The 12,091-nt window shown below is 39.6% G+C and overlaps 1 protein-coding gene across 1 annotated transcript in view; it reads right to left on the bottom strand.

The window, feature by feature from the left end:
- ntrk2a (neurotrophic tyrosine kinase, receptor, type 2a) overlaps window positions 1-12,091 on the bottom strand; it is a 106,430-nt gene that overhangs the window by 35,189 nt on the left and 59,150 nt on the right. The window lies entirely within an intron of this gene.

Here is a 12,091-nt window from a genome sequence, read left to right as displayed (position 1 = left end):
CTCTATGAGGTTAATTGACAAGAGCAAAGATACTAGGAAATATGAGGGGCAGAAGTAGCAGCTCCTGTAGTAACTTGGGTCATTTTGACTGGATGAAAACAAATTTGCAAATTTCTGCATGAAGAAAATGAGTGACTAAGCCGGTAAGTGCCCCATTAAGGGGGCCAAAATGGGAGAATACCATTAGGTACTTTATCAGCAGTAGCTGTTTTCTTTTTGTCAGTTTGAAAGCTTTTTTAGGTACGCTTCTGCAGCATTTAATGATGAAGTCAAGAAAAGAAGGCTAATATGAAGTGTATTCCTCCAGAGCAGGAAGGTAACAGAGGGAATTCATGTATGCAATAAAAAGCAGCAATCTAGGAGCTTGGTGGAAAAAAACAAAGCGACACAAAAAGTGGAAAATGCAGACGCAGAGATGGCACTATTATCTCGTTAAAATAAAAGTCTCAGGAGAATACGCTTCCTCTTTCACATTACTCAAATTTCTGAAAAGCACAAGATGCAGCATTAACATGAATTAACGGAAAACAAAGCAGAGGTGGGGTAGCGTGAGTCAGACACGGAGCCCATCCCTTTCACAGCAAAAGGGTTTGTTTTGGCAGCAGAATGGAGGCGTTATTAGTTTCTAATTAGGCCCGTGAAAATAGTCCAGGAGGTTTGTCTGTGACAGTAAACCCTCATCACATTTCTGCTAATTTTCTGTACCCATACTTAGTGCCAAAGCAAACAAACCTCTTTTTATTTTTCTTCTCACATAGACTGTAGCAGTAAATAGCAGCTGCATTTGCAAGAGCCTACAGGTACAGACTGATATTCACTCTGGGTTTCTTTTTCGCCTCACCTTTGACTCCTGCATATGCACCCTTATCTCTCACTGGAGTGTTTAATACTTACAATCAATATGTCTGCATACATCCATGCACTAGAAATGTAGTGGCCACTTTATTAAGCACAACTGTGAAATCTAATTCAATCCTACACAATAATAATTGTTTTTACAATCAACACAGAAAACTGGCTATTACAGTACAGCTCACACCTTTAACATACAGTACATTTAAATCTCATACGCTTTCAATTCCATCTGAAATACCTAAAAATGTATTGTGAAAGTCGAATTTAGGACAAAGTATGACAAGCAATTTAGTTGTAAATCAACTAAACAGGAGCATCACCTCAAGTCTTTATGCTGTGCTAATATTTGCTCTGAAGTTTATCTGACGACTCTGCGATTCTAGCAGAGTTACCAAATTTGCCCCTTTGTACCGCTATTGTTCTACTCCAGCCCAGCCAGCGGTGAAAACAGTCTCCACATTTTTGTGCTAAAACAACGGTAATTTGGTAAGAAAACATCTGATGTGTCTAAGGCAGAGTGCCATAGCCTCTTTGTAGTTCAGTTTTTTTGGCACAAATCTCATACAGTACCAAAACTGCTTTCTAAGCAATTTCTTCTTTATGGCCAGTATAGAAGAAACATGTATAGCAACCAGTAAAATACATACAAGATCATATAATTATATATCCACTCAACAGCTACTTTATTGATACACTTCTTGTTAATGCAATGATCTAATCAGACAATCACATGGAGCAACTCAACCCATTCAGGCATGCAGACATGGTCATGGTTGTTGGTACCAGATGGGCTAGGCTGAGTACTTAAGAAATAGATCTTCTGAGATGTTTCCACACAACCATCTTTCGTGTTTACGGAGAATTGTCTTAAAAAGAGAAAATATGCAGTAATTAGATCTCTGGGTGAAAATGCCCCGTTGATGCCAGAGGTCAGAGAAGAATGGCCAGACTGCTTCAAGCTGAAACAAGGCAACAGTAACTTAAATAACTGCAATAACTGCAGACTGTTACAGAGTTATGTGGAAGAGCATCTCTGAAGGCACAGTATATCTGTCCCTGAAGCAAATCTGTAAGAGCACACAGTGCCATTTCGGTCAGCCAATGATCTGAAAGAGTCTAAATATCTGCTGCAACAACGATCTACCAACCTAGCATATTTTTAAGTCTACCCAAGTTTTGTTACCGACCATGTCCACGACCACAGTGTACCCATCTTCTGCAGGCTGCTTCCAGCAGGATAACACACCGTGTCACAAAGCTCAAATCATCTAAAACTGGTTTCTTGAACATGACAGCGAGTTCCCTGTACTCAAATGGCCTCCACAGTCACCAGATCTTAATCCAATAGAGCACCTTAGGGATGTGGTGTAATGGGAGAGTCTCATCATGGAAGTGCAGCTGACAAATCTGCAGCAACTGTGTGATGCTATCATGTCAATATGGACCAAAATCTCTGAGGAATGTTTCCAGCACCTTGCTGAATCTGTGCCATGAACAATTAAAGCAGCTCTAAAGGCAAAAAGGGGTCCAGCTCAATACTACAGTCTACCTAACACAGTGGCCAGTGAGTGCACATACGTTTAGGACCAGCTTGTCTTTCTCAGTGTTTACAATGTATAATTATAAAAAAAAAGTGCTGCTTAAATCACTGAAACAATGACTTCCTGTTATGTCAGCAGCAATCCCACTGAGAGCACTTTACTGCAGTTCATTCCAGCTTCAAGAGCGTTCTGCTTTTTGTTTTGGGTAGTTGATTCTTCTGGGATAGTGCCAAAAGTTTTTGCAAATCTTAATTACTGTGGAGCCAATCATGAGCTGAAAAAATTTAAAGTTGCAAAATTTGCCCCAGTGGTGACATTTTTCACATTTTAAATGGCTGCATGGAAACAACCCCCACACCCTTTTTCATTCCTTTAATGTCTTCTTCTTCTTTTTTTTATTAACCACGCTCAGTTAATTGCAGACACTATCATCTTAGCATATAACAAAGGTGGTTAAGAGGCAATGATGCAAATGATTCCAATCACTCAGGTACATGAAGCGGATAGTAAATTAGTGCTTTTTAGTGCATTGTCCTGAAAATGCAGAAATAAAGGCTGGTGAGAGATCAGAGTCATGCTTCTAGCTGTGCAATATCATCTTATGCATGCCTTTTCGCTGAATAACAGGTGAGAACAATACGGACTGTGTATGCATAAGACTGTCTTAAGCAGGATAATTGGACGCTTCCATGCAGTCTCGGTCTTTCATCAGCTCGTCAACCTTGTGTCAGTAGAAGGAAAATAACCCTACAGACAAGTCAGAGCATGGGTTTCATCATAGACGTGGTAGGATTACAGGTACATGCGCACATGCACACGTACACACACAGGTAATTCTTCTCTAGGCCTCTTTGAGACATGAGCACAAGCCTGAAAACATCGTATTAAGAGTTGAGATTGATTTCCCACGAGCACAAAACACAGTAGATGTTTTCCCCTCTCATGTGGTCGGCTCTGCTGCATTACAATACTGGTTGACATCGCTCATTTCCTCTGTCCCTGGACGCGTATCAGGCTCTAGTGCTGTTGACAGGGCTAGATTGAGAGGAAGAAGCTGAGAGAGTTTGTTTGTGTGTGTGTATGTGTGAGTCTTAACCAGCGTATGTGTGTGTTGGTGACTCGTGAAGAATGAAAAGGCCTTGAGAGAGAAAAAGAATGAGAGCAAGAGCACAATAGTTTGTTTTTCTGTGTGTGGAGAGTTTATATGTGCTGTAAATGTGTGTGTCTTGGCTGCGATGTCTGACAGCATCTTTTTTTGTCAAGATCCAGACTTGTAAGCTAATGTGTCACTTTCAGTAAGCAGACCTCAAAGAGTGATTGGGGACAGTGAAAATGGTGAAAATGGATGCTGTGCATTATTTGGAGTGTATTAAGAAGTATTACTGAACACTGTGTGCTCGGATTAAATGGTTTTTCTTTTGCACAAATCAGTGCTGCCGTGCAAAATATCTTCAAAGGTCAACTAATTATGCTTTTAATTTAATTGTATTGTTATCAGCAGAAGGGTACACTGAATTCTTTTTAAATATTTTTTATTTTGAAAATTTATTTAAAGGGTTTCTAATCTAAGTTGTGCAAAACAGGTATGATGTTAACCAATTAAGATTAATTTTAATTTAATTTAATTCTGCATTACTGAAAACTAACCAGAACACTCAAAGGGCAATAAAACTATCAGAAAACAGAGTCAAAACTCTCAAAACAGTAACTCTGAATCTACTTTTAAAAGGAATCGTGTACTGTACACTTAACTATCATTCAGCGTGAAACACAATGCAGCATTTGACCTTGATTGTCAAGTTACCTATCTAACTAGACAGTGAATAGTATATTAAATACCACACTGAGTTTAAATGCGCAGATCCAGACAACACCATTACCCTTCTAACAATGATACCTTATAGTTTTTCTTTATTCAGGTAAAAGTCACTTTGAGATTAAATTCCTTTTCCAAGAGCGACCTGGCCAAGAGGGTAGCAGATGTTACAACGAATACAAGACATAACAATATAACAAGTAAGGAAACAAATACAGTACTCTGTACAGACGACTTAACACAAACATGCTATTTTAAGCTTTTCCCCCACTCCTTTAGAGTGGACTTAAATTTCACCATTCCCATTTCTGACAGTTATTCCAGGATATACTCTACAGCAACTAACAAGCTAGTTTGCTAGTTAGCTAACAAATATTGGCTAACTAGCAAACTAGCACTCTGCTTAATGACTGAAGACTGGGTTGTTGGTCTCCTACCTTAAAGGCTACCGTGACAAGATTCGCTATATGGACAAAAGTACCAGACCACCCACTTTGTATAACTACAGGAGCTGCTTAGCCACAGAAACCCATTCCATGAAGCTCCAATTTATATGTTAGCTTAATGCCAGAGGAACTTTGAAACTCCATAACTGCACAAACTTGAGGGAACTTAATAGTCTTTTTTTTTAAGAGACTGTAATTCAGCACCTTTTTGAAATGTCTCAATATGTGACTGATTTACTGATTTGGAAAAAATTTCTGGCAACCTGAAAATTACAAAAAATGATAGGTTCAGTAACATGTATCTATCTTCAAAAACACTGCATTAACAACTTTCAGCTGTTCATTTTATTTTCCAAGTGATCACCACAGCGGATGGATCTGCATATTTGGTTTGGCACACGTTTTTACACCAGATGCCCATCCTGACTCAAAGAGGTTGGGAAAGTGTTTTCTTCTGGCAGTAAACCATGGCAGGGTAGCGTAGCACCTCGGGTGACCCCAAGCCTGGATGAATGGGAGGCTTGCAATAGTAAGGGAATCTGGTGTAAAAATCTGTGCTAAATCAAATATGGAGATCCATCTGCTTTTAAAAATACATGCCACAGAAGCAAGAATTTTATTATTTAGCCCTTTAAAGCCTAAACCGGGAACCGTGAAATAATTGCAAGAAAATTGTAATCTCTTGAAGATTAATGAAATATTCATTTCATTTATATAAATTATAAGTTTTGCTACATCTGGCATTTTTCTCCATATTTATTGCTTATAAATACATTGTGCAAATTATTTAGGTGTTTCAGACCAAAGAAATCAAACTCAATGTATCCAATACATTATACTGGGCATTAAGGGGTTAACCCCACGGGAATATGTAACTAAGTGAAAAAGACCATTGCCAGGAATTCTGTTAACAAAAGCAACAAAAGCAGATGCAATTTGAGATGTTTTGGATCACATCATTTTGATATTTTGAATTTTCTCAACTTTGAATTTATTAATTAATTTATTTTAAGTAGCTGAGTTGCTGTGGTTACCAAACCTAGAAGAGGATGGATAGATGTATGGATGGAATTACAATCAAAACGTATTTAATAACACCTGAATTCAAAGATTGCGTCTACAGAGGGAACCAGTTTTTGAGGTTGAGAAACATAGAGTATTGCACATGTAAGTGGAAATCCAAGTATCTAATTTACCATCACAATATAATGCCCACAGTAACTATAATCCAGCGATCCCGTGAAATTACAAGACAATAATCTAAAAGTATCAGAGTATCTGTGTCAGTGGAGCAGAAAAAAATCCCTCTAATGACACAAAGGTAGGAATTATTTATTTACTGCATACTGTCCATCTTGTTTTGCGTATTATCATGAATATTCGTTTTTAATGCTATGTCCATTTAGTTAATTAGCTCTCCAATTAGCTTTCCCCCTTCTGGCCGCCAATTTCCTCTTGCAAAATTCTTCTTCTTCACTGCAAGTTAATTACATTTCTCCGATAAGTGCATTGATAATTTTATCACCCAGGAGAGATATAACATTTGTGTGTTATAGAGATTTTAGACCCTAATTTTAGGGACATTGTTCTGGTAAATGTAGTGCACTGCATGTAGCCGCACCTCTTCAGTGCTAATGTACTTATGCATTCAAAGGAAGAGCAAGTACCAAAGCGTACAATATGAGTGAACTCTTCAGAACAAGGTAACATTAATAGATCTGTTTTCATTAAAAACTCCAAGGACACAGCTGCAAAATGAAATCTTTGATTTCCATTTGAAGCTCGAGACATATAGTAGATTGTCGCTATTCATTACAGAAGAAAATTCTATTTATTTCATTAAATGAAGGCAGGTGCTACTATTTTCTTCTTTTTCCTCTCAAACCGAGTCTGCAATTGTAGCAGCATTATTAAATGTAGAGCAGCCATTTCATCACAGCAGTGAGTCCAAACCACAGGCTGTCAAAAACTGAATAAATAAAGAGCTTTCAATTATGTCCCTTCTGAAAAATTCTCATATTCAAGAAATGAAACTGTTAGTTTGGGGCTTTTTGAATTGTATAATTACCTTTAGTGTTTACTGCTCTGACGTTATCTCAGCATAACAAAAAGGACAATAACAGGACGCACACACACAGGTGCAGGTTTCCGTCTGTCAGTGTGTGTATGTGTTTGTGTTGGGGAGGGGCTGTAGATCATTAACAGAGAGAAAGGTCCCAGGGTCAGATCGTTATAAAAACCGTTAAGCTGAGGGCCAGCAGTAGCCTGTGTGTGAGACAAGGAGAGAGGGAGCGTCCACTGGGAGTGACTGGGTAAAAAGGGGAATAAAAAGATGTAGAGATGTGAGGCGGAGGAAGAGAGAGGGAGAGATGGACATCAGAGGTGAAGGTATAAGTGGGGTCAGGTCAAGACCCAACAGTGTTAATGGACATGGAACTGGTGTTTAAACTGATGGAGACCCGATCTACTTGTAGTGTGTTGGGGGAAAACCTGGGTTAACAGTCAATAAATTACAATACCTTGCTTTCAAAGCTGAGGTCACAACTGAGAGGTGGATGGCAGGGTGCATTAAAGCTGCGGGTCGCTGTATGTCACTGTTTTCCAGTCTTCGCAGCAACACAGTAAAGTCTGTGTCTTGTTAGTGTTTAGGTTATTGAGAAGCCAGTGAAATGAGTGTGGTTAAGTTCAAGATAACTGACAAAAGTCTTGGTTTATAGCAACTCGAGTCTCATTGTAGGGAGTCGTATTGGCTGTGACTCGAAGTGTTACAATTGTTCAACTAACTGCAAGACTCGCCTGGATCTGGGTATGCAGCAACAACAACAGAAAGAAAAAAGAAAGAATCACGCGATCAGACAAGCAGCAATCAAGTCGCCAGTTTTCTTACGTTATCTCACCCATGAAAAACTAACAGCAGAACAAAACTAGCGCTAGTGCTGTACTGTGGGTATATGTTGAAGAACTCCAAATTCAATCTGTGAACGGTCATATGTGTTAAGCTTCCCAACAATTCTAGACGATATATTTCAGTATCTGCCTTTGCCTTCTTTTGGAAATGATTTTAGGCATAACAGAATATTTTTTGTTTGGTGATCAGAGCTGTCGCCTCGCAGCACAAAGGTCCTGACTTCAAATTTACTGTCCAAAGAGAAACTGGCCACCAGTGTGATGTCAGTTTGAATTTCTGTCTGTGTCACAGCTCAGTTATGGACTGGCGACCTGTTCAGGGCGTGCTCTGGTTCTCACCCTGTGACAGCTGGGATCAACTCCCTTCACCCTGAATTGGATAAGTAGTTAGGCAAATGAATGGATGGGAATTGGTTATCATTATCAAGTCTCTTGCATTCTAAGCATAAAGCCGATATTAGCTATTTCTTATGTAGGTGATGCTGTGTGGGGCTCTTTAAGTCATCAATGGCAACACTGATTGTGCTTCAGCTCATGGGCCGAACTGTAGGACTGTCTGTGTAGGACGATCAATTTTTGCACTCAAAATTCCTGTTTTGTTTTGTTTTTTAAAAAATGTTTTCAGTTTGTGCTGCAACCAAATAGTTCGGAAAGGCAAGAAATCCCACTGCTTGTAAGGCAGAGTGAGTGGAGACTTGTAGCTCCGTTCATCATAGATATATCTCATAAGTGGCCTCTAGGTCAACTACAACCAATTTTGGAACAATTACAAAGTCAACAAACTCTCTCTATGTGGATTCTGGACTTTAGCAATAAACTGACCTTTAAAATTCACAAGGAACGTTACTGCTTTCTTTTCTTGGTTTCAGCATCTTGGTTTTTTTGTTGGTTTGTTTTGTGCTCCTTTTCATACATTCGCAAGTCTTTAGAGGGACGAGTGAACTTTTACAGCTTCCACTCACACAACACTCCCTCAAATTGATCCACTCAAAGTGAATTTGTGCCCAAGTGCGTCTTCGCATTAGCCTTGACTGACTTGGTGTACAGTCTTAAACACGCCTTTCACACGTGATTAACTCAATGAGTGCAATGTTACTGTTACCAACGGTGAGAGATGCCAAACTGGTGCGCATTGCTATTTGATGCTGAAAACAATAAGGTTTTAAAAAGCCTCCAAGTGTGATTCAGAGGTGTTGTTCATCTAATTCCTGATCAAACTTGCTACAAATGGCCCTGCATCTGTTTAAACAGCTGTTTCTGTCAAGGGACGTTAGGCATTTTTGTCGTCCAATCAGAATACAGCTCATGAATAATGACAGTGTTAAATTAATGATCTCAAGTCCTGACAGCCTGCTTCATTAGAGCTTTATGTTGAGTGCTGGAAATCAGATGCTCGGTGAAACTGAGCAGATGTGCTCTGTCGTCACACCTCAGCTACAAGAACTTCAGGTGAAAGTAAAAAAAAACAAAACAAATCTCTCCACTTTAGGTATGAGGGGGATATTAGAAACTTAAGTGCTGCACAGAATATAAAAGGCAGGGGGCTGGATTTTTCCACTCCCATCTTATTGCTACAGTTTTCTAATTTCTGGAGGAGAAATGCAGCTGATACTCATTCCTTCTTTGCAGGCAGGATTTAGTGCAGCGGGAAAATGGTGCCATAAATTAAATCAACTGTAATTCAGCCAAAATGCAGCCCTGAAGCATTCAGCAGAAATTCAGTTACTGCAGTTACTGCAAGAGAAATGGTGATGGTAGTGCTGCAGATGCTTCACACCAGCGATTGTGAGGCAGATGTAACGTTACACAGCCGTGTGGACAGCACACGTTCTTTAGTTCTTCACATTGCTGCAGCGACACCAGCCTCGCCGTGGGAGCCTGAGAATTTGGGAACTTGAGTGGAGAAGGAGTCTTATGACAAGTCTAGACTGTAGTTGAGTTAAAACGATGACAGTGAGTCACTGTATTGATCTCTCCTGGGCTCTCTGGGTACACCTCAGACAAACTGAAGCCATTTACTGCTGCATGCTGCCCAGGGCGATAGATGTAGAGAGACTGTTATAGGATTTAAGGACATCAGGGCCTGTCAGTCTGTCTGTTAAAACAGCCTGGTTGTTGTATGCCTTGAGAGGAACAGCGGGAAGAGTTGTTTGCGGATAACAGTGGATCTCATGATTTGAAATGACTGGCAGCAGTCAGTGAGGTCAGTGTGTAACTCTGGCTGAAGGATAGGGTTCAGAGGTGATGATGGACGTTTCAGATACGAGGTGAAAGTTGGCAGCAAGTTCAGCTTGGGTTGGGTCTCTACAAGTAGAGCCATTTGACGTATTTACTCTTTTTAATCTTTTGATCATGCACCAAAAGCAAAAGCAGCTCTGCTTTTTTTTTAAAATATTCTCCAGTTTAATAGCACAAACTGTTGACTACATTATTACAATTTGCATGTTGATCAAACATATCTAATCAACTAGACAAAAAGTCCACAAAATATCACATGCAACCCCCCTTTCTCTCTCTCTCTCCCTCTCATCACTCTCTCTCGAATGTTTTATACAACCAGTCAGTGCATCAGTCATTCAGGCTTCAGAGTGACTGATAGGACTGTTGATACCAAAGGCCTCTGTGACCCCTTAAACCTTTCACAATACGTGCAAACACACCAACACACACACACACACACACACATACAGATGATTGGTAACATGAACCCCATGGTCTCTAAACTGTGCTGTCACCCTGCTGAACACAGGAAGTAATCTATCGATCCAAGAGGAAGAGGGATGAAGCGATGAGGCGGAGAGAGACAGACAGAGGACATAAGGGAGGAAGTTTAATGGGTAAGGAAAGAGGAGCTGCAGATTCACAGAGTGGTTAGTGGAAAGATGGAAAAAAAAGGATGGCAGAAAATGTGTTTTTTCTCTGCTGTCTTTTTTTTCCTGAGCAGCGACGTTCGCCGTAAAAACAAGGTTATTTCACATAGAGTTTTCCTCTTAAAGTAGGGGAGATATCATCTGGAAAAGATATCACTTATTCTTGTGCAGGTTTAGGGTTCAGCAACTGTTCACTTACAAGGGACATTTGAGGGATCGGTCTCATCAAAATACACCTCCAAGCACTGATAATAAGTGAGGACTGTCTTTTTTAATGGCTATGCCTAAATCTGATTATCGCTCATTTAATCTAAGCTGATGTCTTTACACTTAAATACAATTATTCATATCCCCTCCTTGTCTTGTGAAGCAAAACCTTCATCCTAACCTAATTTCTCTGCCAAAGAACTCAAAAGTATTAATAATCAGGCATTCAAGCATACACCTCAGATTTCAACCCCCTGCACAAATCTCCAGACTTTGAGATGATCATTCAAGAATCAGCACATGATTACTGGCATGTCAGATTTGACTTTGTGTTTGGGATTGTTTTAGATTTTCATCAAGGATTTTGATGCCGTCCTCACATTTTATGATCCTATCGAATTTGAACAAGCTGCCAGTACCAAATGAAGCGAAAAACACCCCCGCTGCATGATGCTCCCACCACCACATTTCACAGTGGGTACAGCCTCTCTTTTTCTCCTCCGTATAACATTTTCCTTCATCAGACTACAAAACGGATAACCAGAACGCTTCTAACATTTCCAAATGCTGCTTTGCAAATACCAAACATGACTTCAGGTGCATCGGCTTGAACACCAGAGTCTTCCTGGCCACCAATATTAAGAATTTGTTAAGGTGTAGTTCATGAAATCTGTATCCCAGAGTTCTTGAAGATGACCTCAGAGGTGGTTATTGGATTACTGCTGACTTCTTGGACAACCTTCCCGATCAAGGCTTGGGACACTTTGGGCTTCTGACCTTGACCTTTCAAACTGATCACAGTTTGAGAGTTCTTTAACTTCTTTAAGATGGACTCGACGGTGACCTTGTGAACTTTCAGGGCAACGGCTATAAGAGGATGAGATGGCTTAATGGCCTTTGGCCTCCTTGGGGACAGTAACAATGCCTGAAATCATCACTGAGCTCCTTCACCTTCATCATGATTAATGTCTGACTGATATGAAGGTGGCTTGTCCTGCCTCTACAGTCCCACATATAAATAAAAAAATTAGAAAAGAAGTTTCTGGGAAACTGTGTATTTCCCAAAATAAAAAGAAAGTTAAATGGTCTAAAAAATGTGCCAGTACTTATTATTCTGGTATTACTTATTCATTTGTAACATATTTGAGAACTACGGAAGAAAGTTTTAGCTAAGGTTGAAGCTTTGCTTCACAAAACATAACAAACAGGGAGGGGGTATGAATAATTGTGGACTTGACTGTATGAAAAGAAAATCTGTCACTCTGCCACATTTACTGCTGCTTTTGTGTATTTATTTTTGACATTTCTGTCTTTTTTTTTTATCTAATTGATTTTTTCATTTCGGTTAAAATCATTGGCAGTCATGTAGGTCTTTGCCAAATAAACAGACTGATTATTTACAGTGGCCCTGAAATGCAACAGTATATCAGTGCATCTCAATAATATTAT

Source organism: Aulonocara stuartgranti, assembly GCF_965226115.1.
Source record: "Aulonocara stuartgranti genome assembly, chromosome: 12".
Taxonomy (NCBI): Eukaryota; Metazoa; Chordata; class Actinopteri; order Cichliformes; family Cichlidae; genus Aulonocara; species Aulonocara stuartgranti.
The sequence above is the reverse complement of the archived record's forward strand: the minus strand, read 5'-3'. Positions and strand labels throughout refer to the sequence as shown.